The sequence below is a fragment of the Triticum urartu genome, chromosome 7 (genome assembly GCF_003073215.2).
Source record: "Triticum urartu cultivar G1812 chromosome 7, Tu2.1, whole genome shotgun sequence".
Lineage (NCBI taxonomy): Eukaryota > Viridiplantae > Streptophyta > Magnoliopsida > Poales > Poaceae > Triticum > Triticum urartu.
Window position 1 is genome coordinate 596,772,139 of NC_053028.1, and position 16,127 is coordinate 596,788,265.

Sequence of the window (16,127 nt, forward strand, 5' to 3'; positions counted from 1 at the left end):
GGAGGGACTTTTTCTATAGGGACTAGAAAAAGACTCTACTGAAGAGTCTTTTTTGATTAGTCTACTTCTAAACCAAACACCATCTTTCTGAACCAAACACCATCTTAGTTGGCATGCATGATACTATCTATAATACCCTTATTACGGACAGCATCATATTCCTTAACGTCGCTTTCCAATTTTCAGGTCTCACCCCGCTTGTACGGGGATTCCCTTACTCACTTAGGTGCTTATTGGACGGTGAGTTATCCGACGATGCCACTTCCGTACGTTGTGCGGCGTGTTTGCTTTTTGACGTGTTCTCTTTTCTCTTTGATTTAAATGTCTTGTTTTTTTCTGACAAAATTCTTTCATCTCGATGTAGACCGACGGTTTCCAAAAGACTCGCTGCCACAATACCAACTGCACCGTCGGTTTTCAGCCGGCAAATGGTGCATCCATTGGTCTTGGGGACGTGATCCAGACCCTTTCCCAGCCCAAGGGTCTCAAGCAGAATATCACCCTTAAAGTTATCAAGGTAGTACGTTTAACTTCGTGACATACATCATCATTACATCTCTTTTTGGGTCAGGTAGTACAAATTAATTGTTTTTGTCGGTAAAACAAGTAGGGCACTTACCATAGTATGTACTTCGTTCGTTCCTAAATATAAGTGGACTTTCCTAAATATAAGTGAACTAAATACAGATGTAAATATAAGTGGACTTTCCTAAATATAAGTGAACTAAATACATATGTATATAGACGTCGTTTGAAGTGTACATTCACTCATTTTGCCTCGTATGTAGTCCATACTAGAATCTCTAAATAGACTTATATTTAGGAATGAAGGGAGTATGATATAATGTGGGATCAGGATTTGTAAGGCACCATTATGGCAAGTGCCACTAATCAAGTTATTAATTTCATCTTGATGCAATCCTATGACATTTAATAGTACTATGGTGAAAGGTTGTACAACTACACGGTTTTTTTCCAACATCCAACTTTTTGCAAGAAAATCTGTATATTACTCCAGTTTATTTGTACATGTTTTAGCTGTGTGAACCCAACATGATGTACGTCACGGCACTAGCTTGGTTAATGAATGTAGAAAAATATTTTATTAAACTTTTTGCCATTAAAATTACAGGATGGCATAATGGGAGACTGGATGGTGTATTATGGGTTCAACCAGGACGACCTTGCACTGATCGGTCGTTTCCCTAGGACGATATTCACCGGAGGGATGGCGGATCGAGCATCCGGTATCCGCTTTGGCGGCTATGTGTCGACCCGCACAACGGATCTCGCGCCCATGGGAAGTGGTTACCTTCCTACTACTGATGTGATGGTGGCCGCGTCCATTAGCAATATCCAGTTCATTGACAGGAACGGGCAGGCCTCAGTGGTGACCCAAGATTTGCCCACGTACATGAGTGACCCCAATATCTATGCCGTTACCCCTATTGTTAATGGAAGGTTCTTCTATGGGGGGCCCTTACAGTCGTCGGCTTGATGGAAGAGATGGGATATGTTTTTCGTTTATGTGCATGGTTTATAAACCATCAACTCTACTACGTAGTTGCAAAATAATGTTTAGATCCGTATGCGTACATCAAAGTCGACTGAGATTTGCCTGGGTCATTTAAGGCCCGTTTATAAGAGCACCTGGGTCATTTAAGGCCCGTTTGAAGGGGCTGTCACGCTTTTACGTGAAATAGCCCGATCGAGAACAAGAGATGCAGCTTCAGTTTGAGCCTATGTTAATACCTATATATCTAAGGGATTTTTATTTCTGTGTCCTTGATTCATTAGTTGTATTCATTCATCCTTATTTTTAATTTTTGCTCACTTTTTCCCACTCCCTTACCCGAAACCCTCAGAAAGGTTACAACGGACGTTGCTGTCGGGCCAATGCCTTTGACCATTAACTCTGACGAGTAAGGCCGTGTAGGGCCGAAGCCACCTTTGACCGTACACCCAGGGTCGCGCTATTCGTCACCCTGGGTGAGCAATAGTTATTCTTCACCCCCTCTCTATTTTGACATCAAGGCATCGTATTTTTACGTTTCGTAAATTTTGTCTTATTTCGTACATAAAAAGAGAACGTAAGAAAATATGTACTCACCGTAAAAAATATTTTATATTATGTAAAATTACGAATGTAAAAACATAGTGTAGAACATACATAAAATGTGATTTTTCTGCTCTTATAACCTATAATTTTTCTTTTTTATACCAAATTTTACATATTGAATCAATATGCATGTAAGTATTTATATTCTAAACATAATTTATTTAGAAAGCGATCGTAAGATTACCTCGGGTGAAGAATAAGTTATTCTGCACCCTGAATGATTAATAGTAACACTATATATATAGGAGTACATACTTACTAACTCCTAGGAGTATGTACTCCTACCCATGTTTCTTTCTCTGATTCGGTTTTCTCAACCGTGGGTGGGATCCCGTTAATATTTCAGTTAAAGTAATAAGAGAAAAGATCCTTTTTAAAAGCAAAGGTTGTTGGCAATCCATATTTTCTAGGTTTCTTATTTGTTTTGTTCGACCCTCTTATCCATTTGCGCTTCGGTTGCATCGGCACCCAGCGGCGGCCACCGGCTTCCAGTGGTGCTCCCCGACAGGATCTCACGATGTTGTCCACGACTCATGGGCACCGCGTGCATCTCATTCGGCCACGGTAGCCATTTCAAGAGTCTTCGTCGAACTCCCACTTGAGCTCAAGCGCATCGTCTGGAACGGTATCATCGGTCCCTGCATCTGGTTTGGAAGTAAACTATGAGTCATGGGGACTCAGCAATCTCGCACCCTCGCCATCAAGACTATTTAAGCTTATAGTTAAGGCAAGGTAATATGTGGAGCTGCAGCAAGCGACTAGCATATATGGTGGCTAATCTATTCGCAAAAGAGAGCGAGAAGAGAAAGCAAAAACTCGGACGGATAACTATGATCAAGAAGTGATCCTAGAACAACCTACGTCAAGCATTACTCCAACACCGTGTTCACTTCCCGGACTCCGCCGAGAAGAGACCATCACGATTAGACACGTGGTTGATTCATTTTAATTAAGTTAAGTTTCATGTTATCTACAACCGGACATTAACAAATTCCCATCTGCCCATAACCGCGGGTACGGCTTTCGAAAATTCAAATCCCTGCAGGGGTGTCCCAACTTAGCCCATCACAAGCTCTCACGGTCAACGAAGGATATTCCTTCTAGCGGGAAGACCCGATCAGGCTCGGAATCCCGGTTACAAGACATCCTCGACAATGGTAAAACAAGTCCAGCAACACCGCCCAAATGTGCCGACAAATCCCGATAGGAGCTGCACATATCTCGTTCTCAGGGCACACTCAGATGAGACTAGCTACGAGTAAAACCAACCCTTAAGTTTCCCCGAGGTGGCCCCGCAGGCAGCTCAGTCGGACTAACACTCAGAGGAGCACTGGCCGGGGGGGGGGGGGTTAAATAAGATGACCCTTGGGCTCCAGAAACCCAAGGGAAAAAGAGGCTAGGTGACAAATGATAAAACCAAGGTTGGGCATTGCTGGAGGAGTTTTATTCAAAGCGAGCTGTCAAGGGGTTCCCATTATAACCCAATCGCGTAAGGAACGCAAAATCCGGGAACATAACACCGATATGACGGAAACTAGGGCGGCAAGAGTGGAACAAAACACTAGGCAAAAGGCCGAGCCTTCCACCCTTTACCAAGTATATAGGTGCATTAAGATAACAAGATAATATGGTGACATCCCAACAATAAACAATGTTCCAACAAGGAACGATCTCCAATCTTCACCTGCAACTAGCAACGCTATAAGAGGGGCTGAGCAAAGCAGTAACATAGCCAATCAACGGTTTGCTAGGACATGGTGGGTTAGAAATTTGACATGGCAATTTGGGAGGCATGATAAGCAAGTGGTAGGCATCGTAGCATAGGCATAACAAAAGAGCGAGCATCTAGCAAGCAAAGATCGAAGTGATTTCGAGGGTATGTTCATCTTGCCTGCAAAGTTGTCAGAGTTGACTTGATCCTCGTAAGAAAACTCAACGGGCTCCTCGTTAGCGAACTCGTCTCCCGGCTCTACCCAAACAAGACAAACAAGAAAAAGGAACACAATCAACCACATGCAATGCTTAAACAAACATGATGCAGACATGGTATGCTATGTGGGATGCGGTATGTGATGCATATGCAAGATTGGGCAAGGAATGATTGAACCTGGCCTCAACTTGGAAATCCAAGAGTGCCACTGGAAAGGTGAGGTGATTTCGGTTGAAATCCATATAAAGATCACCGAAATCGGATGCACGGTTTGGAAATGGCAAGCAAAACAAATATGGCACCGGTCTGCGATAATCAGCAAGTAGCCATCTAAATGCATCAAGATAAATATGCTACAACACTCAAACATGACAACAAAATACATGGAAGGGATTCATTCATGATGCTTGATAAAATATGGACACTGAGCTACGGCTAATTCATCCATTAACAGGTTCAAACAAGCATGGCAAAAGTGCAAACGATAACATGTTTCAGACTTAGTGAAATTAACACAAGTCTGGAATTTAACATTAGGAAGCACACTTTAGAGCATGAAAACTACATGCTACAGGAACTTAACATGGCAAAAAAAGGCATGACATGAAGCTACTAAAAGCACTTAACAAAAGTCCCTTAGTGACCTTGAGCCAAAAGGTATCAGAAAATACAATTGCAAGCGTGTGAACATGGCAAAAACATAAACAGATCTCAGACTTGTGAAAAACTGGAGCATGCAAATCAGTTAACGAGTAGGCATGTTCACGAGCTCGATGCACTCACTACAGAGCATGGCATGACAAACTAAGCATACACCCATTAAGAATACATGGCATAGAAGCTAGACATGGCAAGAAACAACAACATATCATGCACGGATCAATAGCAACATCCTCGGCAATATCGCTAACGAGTCAACAATCTGCCAGGACTCACGATATAGCAAATGTAGAGCTTGATTGATTCAAGCTAGGCTGCTCCATAAATGCAAACAAAGACACGGATGGATAGAGCACCACAATTTTAACAAATCATCCTTACTGATCATCCTCAAAAGAGGCACGGATCACTAGGAAACAACATGAACATATGGCATACCGACAAAAACAGAACAAGGACTTAGTGAAATTCTAAGTCCCTGAAATCAGCATTACCTATTATGCTACTTTGCAAGCTTGTGCTAGTCACCACACATATCACAAAAATACATGGTAAGCATCACTGTAAATATGGCATGACATATAACAAAACTCATGTAGAGCTCAGGAGTATATCATGCACACATTAATCATGGCAAAAATGCCAAATAGCTATTTGATGAAACAGATTTGACAAGTTTATCACATAGCCCTCTTCCAACAGCATTTCGGGCATCGAGATGAGCTCAAATGAAAATGATGCAATGAGATGAAACGATGTACTCATTGAGACGAACATTTTGATATGCTACATGCGCAAATCGGAGCTACGGATGCGGAGTTACGACATGATGAAAATCGCAAAAAAATAAGGGGAGAGGGGGAAAGTCAACCCTCGTCCAGATCTGGATCTGGAGGTACTGTAGCATGCATGGAAAACGAAGTTCGTCGCCGAGGTCGCCGGAGTTGGGGATGAGGTGGCCGGACCTCGCAGTGGCCGGAGGAGCTCGCCGGGGTCCGGATCCGGGCGAGGGGAGGCGAGGGCGAGGCGGCGGCCGGTCGGAGCAAGGCGGCGGAGGCGGCCGGCAATGGCGAGCGTGGTGGTCCGGCGAGGGACGGCGCTCGCCGGCGCCGAAGAGGATGGCGGCGCGCGGGTGGAGGAGATGGCGAGGAGGCGCGGGCGTCGCTTTGGGCCGAGGGGGGCGGCTTCGGGCCCGGCGGGCTTCGGCGGCGGCGGGGACAGGAGCCGCCACGTGGCGCTCGTCTATTGGCGCAGGGTGGAGTCCAGCGTGGAGGTGGACATGTCCGGTGGCGGTGCGGAAAAATTTAGGGTTAGGGGGAGAGTAGACCCGGGATTTTTGGAAGGGGATATATATATAGGCATAGAGGGAGATAGGAAGCTCCAAATGGAGTGCGGTTTTCGGCCACGCGATCGTTATCGAACGCTCTAGATGATGGAGAGGGTTTAGGTGGGTTTTGGGCCAAATTGTAGGGGTGTTGGGATGCAACACAAACGAGGCCTTCTCGGTCCCTCGGTTAACCGTTGGAGTATCAAACGAAGTCCAAATGGCACGAAACTTGACAGGCGGTCTACCGGTAGTAAACCAAGGCCGCATGACAAGTCTCGGTCCAATCCGGAACCCCCACACAAGAAAAGAGGTAGAAAGAACCACCGGAGGAGATAGGAGCGCCGGAATGCAAAACGGACAACGGGGAAAATGCTCGGATGCATGAGACGAACACATATGCAAATGCAATGCACATGATGACATGATATGAGATGCATGACAAAGGCAAAAACACACGAAGACAAAAACCCAAACCCGAGGAAATAAAATAACTTAGCACCGGAAACGGCAAGAGTTGGGATACATATAAGGTAAATTACATCCGGGGTGTTACAGAAGCAGAGGTTGACATGCGCTTTTATGGTTGGATGCACAAAATCTTAATGCAAAAGAACGTCACTTTATATTGCCACTTTTGATATGGACCTTTATTATGCAGTCTGTCGCTTTTATTACTTCCATATCACACGATCGTATAAAGCTTATTTCCTCCACACCAATCAATCACACATATTTAGGGAGCAATTTTTATTGCTTGCACCGATGACAACTTACTTGATGGATCTTACTCAATCCATAAGTAGATATGGTGGACTCTTATGGCAAGACTGGTTTAAGGGTATTTGGAAGCACAAGTAGTATCTCTACTTGGTGCAATGCATTTGGAAAGCATGAGGGGGAAAGGCAAGCTCACCATGTTGGAAGATCCAAGGCAATATAATTTATCTCAGATGTAAGAAAACATAAGCCATTACATTGTCTTCCTTGTCCAATGTCAACTCTTTAGCATGTCATATTTTAATGAGTGCTCACAATCATAAAAGATGTCCAAGATAGTATATTTATATGTGAATACCTCTCTTTCTTTATTACTTCCTATTAATTGCAATGATGACCAAAACTGTGTTTGTCAACTCTCAACAACTTTCATTCATCATACTCTTTCTATGTGAGCTCATTACTCTCCATAAGACTCATATGATCTCTTTGTTTATTTTTATTTCTTCCTATTTTTCTTTTATTCACTTAGGATCATGGCAAAATAATCAAGCCCTTGACTCAACACTAATCTTCATTATATAGCTCACAGACTCGATTAGATAGAAGGATAATAAAGCAAAACTCACGACTAGATCATACTAAGAACTTTTATTCTACTAGATCAAGATATTACCAAAAGGATTGGACTAAGAAAAACGGTAAAGATAAAGTGATGGTGATACGATACCGGGGCACTGCCCCAAACTTGGTAGTTGCCAAGTGGAGTGCCCATACCAGATGATTATGTCTCCTTTGTTGGTGAAGAAGGTGGAGTTGTTGACGATGGATAGTCGCACATCAAGCGTAGGAGGTCTTCTAACTTGCGGATAATGCCCTTGAGTGCGATGATATGCTCCTTCAACAAAATATTTTCACATGTGAGATACTTATTTTGTATACGAGCCAATTCAATCATCTTGAAAGCTTCGATTTCTGTTGGGGTAAGAAGATTGTGATCCAGTTGAAGGGTGTCTTCTGTTGCTGGAACTTGGTCCTCCATGGCCTTCTTGATCCCTTCATCCTTGTTGATCTCCATAGGTTCTTCTCTCTTCAGCTCTATCTTCATTATGCAAGTATCGTTGCCCTCATGGTTGGAGGAGGAGGGAGACGACATAGTGCTTGGCCTAAACAACCCTGACAGGAAACAGCTCGAAACAAAGACAGGAGATTTTTGCATGATACGGGAGTCAAAACCCCCGGGAGATTATATAAAGAATTTTTACTGACCAATATACGTGTCGTGTACGAAAAAGGAGTCTGGAGAGCACACGAGGTGCCCAGGAGGTAGGGGGAGCCCTCCACCTCGTGGAGGCCTCATGTCCTTCCCGGACTGCTTCTTATTTTTCTATTTTTCTAAATATTCCAAAACGGAGAAATATTGCCTTAAAAACTATTTTGGAGTTCGTTTACTTACCGTACCACATACCTATTCCTTTTCGGAGTCTGAAACGTTCCGGAAAGTGTCCCTTATGTATTCCTCCGGGGTTACGGTTTCAATAACATTGGTTTCAACATTTATGGGATTACCTGAGATATAATGTTTGATTCTTTGACCGTTTACCACCTTCGGATTTGTGCCTTCGAAGTTGTTTATTTTTATGGCACCGGAACGGTAGACCTCCTCGATAACGTAAGGACCTTCCCATTTAGAGAGAAGTTTTCCTGTAAAAAATCTTAAACGAGAGTTGTATAGCAATATATAATCACCTACATTAAACTCACGCTTTTGTATCCTTTTTTCATGCCATCTTTTAACTTTTTCCTTAAACAACTTGGCATTTTCGTAGGCTTGGGTTCTCCATTCATCAAGTGAGCTAATATCAAATAACCTCTTCTCACCGGCAAGTTTAAAATCATAATTAAGTTCTTTAATAGCCCAATAAGCCTTGTGTTCTAGTTCGAGAGGTAAGTGACATGCTTTTCCATAGACCATTTTATACGGAGACATACCCATAGGATTTTTATATGCAGTTTTATAGGCCTATAATGCATCATCAAGTTTCTTGGACCAATTCTTTCTTGACCTATTAACAGTCTTTTGCAAAATTAATTTGAGTTCTCTATTACTCAATTCTACTTGACCACTAGACTGAGGGTGATAAGGAGATGCAATTCTATGATTAACATCATATTTAGCAAGCATTTTACGGAAAGCACCATGAATAAAATGTGAACCACCATCAATCATTAAATATCTAGGGACTCCAAATCTTGGAAAAATAACTTCTTTAAGCATTTTAATAGAAGTGTTATGATCAACACTACTAGTTGGAATAGCTTCTACCCAGTTAGTAACGTAATCAATAGCAACTAAAATATGTGTATAACCATTAGAGGAAGGAAAATGTCCCATGTAGTCAAAGCCCCAAACATCAAATGGTTCAATAACGAGTGAATAATTCATAGGCATTTCTTGACGTCTACTAATATTACCAATTCTTTGACATTCATCACAAGACAAGACAAACTTACGGGCATCCTTGAAGAGAGTAGGCCAATAAAAACCAGATTGCAGTACCCTATGTGCAGTTCTATCTCCAGCATGGTGTCCTCGATAAGGTTCGGAGTGACACTTGCGTAGTATCTGTTCCTGTTCATGCTCAGGTACACAATGTCTAATAACACCATCCACTCCTTCTTTATAAAGATGTGGGTCATCCCAAAAGTAATGTCTCAAATCATAGAAGAACTTTTTCTTTTGCTGGTATGTGAAACTAGGTGGTATAAACTTAGCAACAATGTAATTAGCATAATCAGCATACCATGGAGCAGTATGAGAAGCATTTATGACATTTAACTGCTCATCAGGAAAGCTATCATCAATAGGTAGTGGGTCATCAAGCACATTTTCTAACCTAGACAAGTTGTCTGCAACAGGATTCTTTGCTTCTTTTCTATCAACAATATGCAAATCAAATTCTTGTAGCAAGAGAACCCATCTAATAAGTCTAGGTTTAGCATCTTTCTTTTCCATAAGATATTTAATAGCAGCATGATTAGTGTGAATAGTTACTTTAGAATCAACAATATAAGTTCTAAACTTATCACAAGCAAATACAACTGCTAAGAATTCCTTTTCAGTGGTAGCATAATTTCTTTGAGCATTGTCTAGAGTTTTACTAGCATATTGAATAACATTTAGTTTCTTATCAACTCTTTGTCCTAGAACAGCACCTACAGCATAATCACTAGCATCACACATAATTTCAAAGGGTAAATTCCAATCAGGTGGCTGAACAATAGGTGCAGAGATCAATGCTTTCTTAAGTATTTCAAATGCTTCTACACAATCATCATCAAAAACAAATGGTATATCTTTTTGTAATAAATTAGTCAGAGGCCGAGAAATTTTTGAGAAGTCCTTAATGAACCTCCTATAAAAACCGGCATGACCAAGGAAGCTTCTTATACCTTTGATGTCCTTGGGACATGGCATCTTTTCAATAGCATCAACCTTGGCATTATCAAGTTCAATACCTCTTTCAGAAACTTTATGCCCCAAGACAATACCTTCATTAACCATAAAGTGGCACTTTTCCCAATTCAAGGCAAGATTAGTTTCTTCACATCTCTGCAAAACTCGATTAAGGTTGCTCAAGCAATCATCAAAAGAAGATCCATAGACGGAAAAGTCATCCTTGAAAACCTCACAAATCTTTTCACAAAAGTTAGAGAATATAGCCATAATGCATCTTTGAAAGGTAGCAGGTGCATTACGTAAACGAAAAGGCATACGTCTATAAGCAAAAGTACCAAAAGGGCATGTAAAAGTAGTCTTTGATTGATCTTTGGCTGACACAGGTATTTGAGAGAAACCAGAATAACCATCTAGAAAGCAAAAATGTGTATGTTTGGACAATCTTTCTAGCATTTGATCGATAAAAGGTAAGGGGTAATGATCTTTTTTAGTGGCCTTATTTAATTTGCGGAAATCAATTACCATCCTATAACCTGTAATAATTCTTTGAGGGATCAATTCATCTTTATCATTAGGAACAACAGTAATACCTCCCTTCTTAGGGACACAATGGACAGGGCTTACCCATTGACTATCAGCAACGGGATAAATTATACCCGCTTCAAGGAGCTTTAGTATCTCCTTTCTTATCACCTCTTTCATTTTAGGATTCAGCCGGCGTTGATGATCAGGAACTGGTTTAGCATCTTCTTCCAAATTAATTTTATGTTGGCATAGAGTGGGACTAATGCCCTTAAGATCATCAAGAGTATACCGAATAGCAGGACGGTGCTTCTTCAGAGTTTTCAATAATCTCTCTTCCTCATGCTTTGAAAGGTTAGCACTAATAATAACATGATATATCTTTTTCTCATCAAGATAAGCATATTTAAGAGTATCAGGTAACAGTTTAAGCTCAAACACGGGATCACCCTTGGGTGGAGGAGGATCCCCTAGGATTTCAACAGGTAAATTGTTTTTCAGAATAGGTTCCTGTTTAAAGAATACTTCATCTAATTCCCTCTTTCATTCATAAACATGTCATTTTCATGGTCTAGCAAATATTGTTCTAAAGGAACAATAGGAGGTATGACAATAGAAGCAAGACCAATAATTTCATCTTTACTAGGTAATTCTTCTTCACGGTGTTGTCTACTAAATTTAGAAAAAATAAATTCATGAGTCATATCATCTAAACCGATAGTAACAACATCTCTTTTGCAATCTATGGTAGCATTAACAGTGTTCAAGAAGGGTCTACCAAATATAATGGGACAAAAGCTATCTTGTGGGGAACCAAGAACAAGAAAATCAGCAGGATATTTAGTTTTCCCACACAAGACTTCAACATATCTAACAATTCCCATCGGTGAAATAGTATCTTTATTGGCAAGTTTAATTGTAACGTCAATTTCTTCTAACTCAACAGGTGCAATATCATGCATAATTTCTCTATAAAGGCTAATAGGTATTGCACTAGCACTAGCACCCATATCACATAAGCCATGATAACAATGATCTCCTATTTTAACAGAAATAATAGGCGTGCCTACCACAGGTCCAGGTTTATCTTTATCACAGGGTTTAGCAATTCTAGCAGTTTCATTACAGAAATAAATAACATGCCCATCAATATTATTAGACAATAGATCTTTAACAATAGCAATATTAGGTTCAACTTTAACTTGCTCAGGAGGTGTATATGTTTTAATATTGCTTTTACGAACCATAGTTGAAGTTTTAGCATGACCCTTTATCCTAACAGGGAAAGGTGGTTTCTCAACATAAGAAGTAGGAACAACAGGATCATTATAAGTGATAGTCTTTTCTTCAACTTTAATTGGTGCAGCTACTTTTACTTCTATGGAAGGATGATATTTAAACCACTTCTCCTTGGGGAGATCAACATAAGGAGCTAAAGATTCACAGAAAGAAGCTACTATCTTAGAATCAAGTCCATATTTAGTGCTAAATTTACGAAAAATATCGGTATCCATAAAAGATTTAACACAATCAAAACTAGGTGTCATACTGCTAACCCACAAGTATAGGGGATCGCAGCAGTTTTCGATAAGTAAGAGTGTCGAACCCAACGAGGAGCTAAAGGTAGAACAAATATTCCCTCAAGTTCTATCGACCACCGATACAACTCTACGCACGCTTGATGTTCGCTTTACCTAGAACAAGTATGAAACTAGAAGTACTTTGTAGGCGTTGTTGGATAGGTTTGCAAGAAAGTAAAGAGCATGAAAATAAAACTAGGGGCTGTTAAGGTAAAGAAGCAACTAAAGTAAATATAGCGAGTGTGGAAAAGTGGTGGTAGGAGTTGCGAAATTGTCCCTTAAGCAATTGACTACTTTACTAGACCGATAGCAAGTATTATGTGGGAGAGGCCACCGCTAGCATGTCATCCCTTACTTGGAATTCTATGCACTTATGATTGGAACTATTAGAAAGCATCCACAACTACTAATGTTCATTAAGGTAAAACCCAACCATAGCATTAATATATATTGGTCCCCCTTTAATCCCGTATGCATCAATTTCTATGCTAGGTTGAAGCTTTTGTCACTCTTGCCCTCCAATACATAGTCCTATCAACATACAAACTAACCCTATGGTGTGATCCACACGCGCGCTCATATGATGGGCACCAAAGGACAGCAACATAACCACAAGCAAATTAAATCAATCATAGCAATTCATCAACCACCGATAGGACAACGAAAATCTACTCAGACATCATAGGATGGCAACACATCATTGGATAATAATATGAAGCATAAAGCACCATGTTCAAGTAGAGGGTACAATGGGTTGCGGGAGAGTGGACCGCTGTAGATAGAGGGGGGAAGGTGATGGAGATGTTGGTGAAGATGGTAGAGGTGTTGGTGAAGATCGCGGTGATGATGATGATGGCCACGGTGGCATTCCGGCGCCACCGGAGGACAGGGGGAGAGGGGCCCCCTTCTTCCTCTTCTTCCTTGACCTCCTCCCTAGATGGGAGAAGGTTTTCCCCTCTGGTCCTTGGCCTCCATGGCATGGGAGGGGCGAGAGCCCCTCCGAGATTGGATCTATCTCTCTGTTTCTCTCTGGTTCTGCGTTCTCAGATTCTTCCCTTTCACTGTTTCTTATATTCCCGGAGATAAGTAACTCCGATTGGGCTGAAATTTTAACATGATCTCTATCCGGATATTAGCTTTCTTGCAGCGAAAGAAGGGCTCCAACCGCCTTACGGGGTGGCCACGAGGGTCAGGGGCGCGCCTGACACCCTGGGGCGCGCCCCTACCTCGTGCCCCCCTCGGGCACCGTCTCGCGATGATTCCACTTCCCAAAATTCATAAATATTCCAAAATAAATCTCTGTCAGTTTTTATTCCGTTTGGACTCCATTTGGTATGGGTTTTCTGCGAAACAAAAAACATGCAACAAACAGGAACTGGCACTGGGAACTGGATCAATATGTTAGTCCCAAAAATAGTATCAAAAGTTGCCAAAAAGTATATGAAAGTTGAATAATATTGGCATGGAACAATCAAAAATTATAGATACGACGGAGACGTATCACATACCTAACTCCTTACCATTGTCGAGGTCCCAATCTTCAGAGTTGTGTTTAATTTTTTCCAATAAATCCCATTTAAATTCAATAATCTTCATCATAAAAGAGCTAGCACAAGAAGTATCAAGCATGGGGCGATTGTTACGAGAAAGCCGAGCATAAATTTTTTGAATAATCATTTCTCTTGAGAGCTCATGATTGGGGCATGAATATAACATTGATTTAAGCCTCCCCAAGCTTGAAAGATGCTTTCTCCTTCGCAAGGCCAAAAATTATATATGTAATTGCGATCGCGATGAACAAGATGCATAAGATAAAACTTCTGATGAAATTCCAATTTCAATCGTTTGTAATTCCAAGACCTCATATCATCACATAGCCTATACCATGTCGATGCATCTCCCCTCAAAGATAAAGGGAAGACCTTCTTCTTAACAACATCTCCGGGTACACCTGCAAGCTTAAATAATCCAGAAACTTCATCCACATATATCAAATGTTCATTAGGATGTTTTGTTCCATCTCCTAAAAAAGGATTAGCTAGCGGTTATTCTATCATACCCGCAGGAACTTCAAAGAAAGAATTTTCATTTTCAGTAGGTTGAGGAGAAATTCTTTGCTCTACTGGTCGGGGTGAAGATACCCCGAACAAGCCCCTCAGAGGATTACTTTCCATAGTAACAAGTGACAGTAAATTTCAGCACACTATATAAATTTTTCCTTACCAAATTCCACCTACCAAAGGCGCTTCACTCCCCGGCAACGGCGCCAGAAAAGAGTCTTGATGACCCATAAGTATAGGGGATCTATCGTAGTCCTTTCGATTAGTAAGAGTGTCGAACCCAACGAGGAGCAGAAGGAAATGATAAGCGGTTTCCAGCAAGGTATTCTCTGCAAGTACTGAAATAAGTGGTAACAGATAGTTTTGTGATAGGATAATTTGTAACGAGCAACAAGTAACAAAAGTAAATAAAGTGCAACAATGTGGCCCAATCCTTTTGTAGCAAAGGACAAGCCTGGACAAACTCTTATATGATGTAAAGCGCTCCTGAGGACACATGGGAATATCGTCAAGCTAGTTTTCATCACGTTCATATGATTCGCGTTCGGTACTTTAATAATTTGGTATGTGGGTGGACCGGTGCTTGGGTGAGCCCTTACTGGGACAAGCATCCCACTTATGATTAACCTCTATTGCAAGCTTCCGAAACTACAACAAAAGTATTAAGGTAAACCTAACCATAGCATGAAACATATGGATCCAAATCAGCCCCTTACGAAGCAACGCATAAACTAGGGTTTAAGCTTCTGCCACTCTAGCAACCCATCATCTACTTATTACTTCCCAATGCCTTCCTCTAGGCCCAAACAATGGTGAAGTGTCATGTAGTCGACGTTCACGTAACACCACTAGAGGAGAGACAACATACATCTCATCAAAATATCGAACGAATACCAAATTCACATGACTACTAATAGCAAGACTTCTCCCATGTCCTCAGGAACAAAAGTAACTACTCACAAAGCATAAACATGTTCATAATCAGAGGGGTATTAATATGCATATTGTAATGCCCGGATAATCTTGCTACAGTAATCCCACGCTAATCATGCCACGTCACCACGGTTACTGTTGCTAAACTACCGTTAGATCAAAACACTCTAAATTCAAATTTAAATTTAGCAAACAGTCAAAGTTTTGAAAACATCGGAACAAAAATGTTCGGTTGGTGCGGAATATTACAAAGGTAATTATGGTAAAGAAAGCACAATTTTATAAAATACTTAAATGCCCTAAGTTGAATTAAAACAGTAAAAGAAAATAAATAAAAACAAAACCAAAAGGAAAAAAGGCTCCCTGGCCAACTGGGCTAGACGGCCCAACTCACAGGCCAGGCCAGGCCCACCTGGCCCAGTCGGCCACCACCGTCGTGCCCTTATCCATTCGCCACCCACTCCCACTCCACCGACACCCCCACTCCCCTCTCTCACAAAATATATCCCTCCCCCTCTCTTCCGATTGGATCGGGAGGAGACCGATGTCGTCGCCTGTCGCCGCCAGGAGCCCTCATCGCCGCCTGGACCTCCCTCGCCGGCCAGCCCCTCTCCATCGTGTCGTCCCCGACGTCCCCCTCGACCCCTGATGCCCTTTCCCTACCTGCCTTGTGAGTCCCGATCTTCTCCTCTCCTCCTCTGTCGCACGCCACACTCGCGCCTGGAGCTCACTTCGGCCGCCCCATGCACCGCACGCGCCCGCACACAGCCGCGTTGCCCCGGCCTACTGACGACCGCGCAGTAGCCGCCGCGCGCCCAT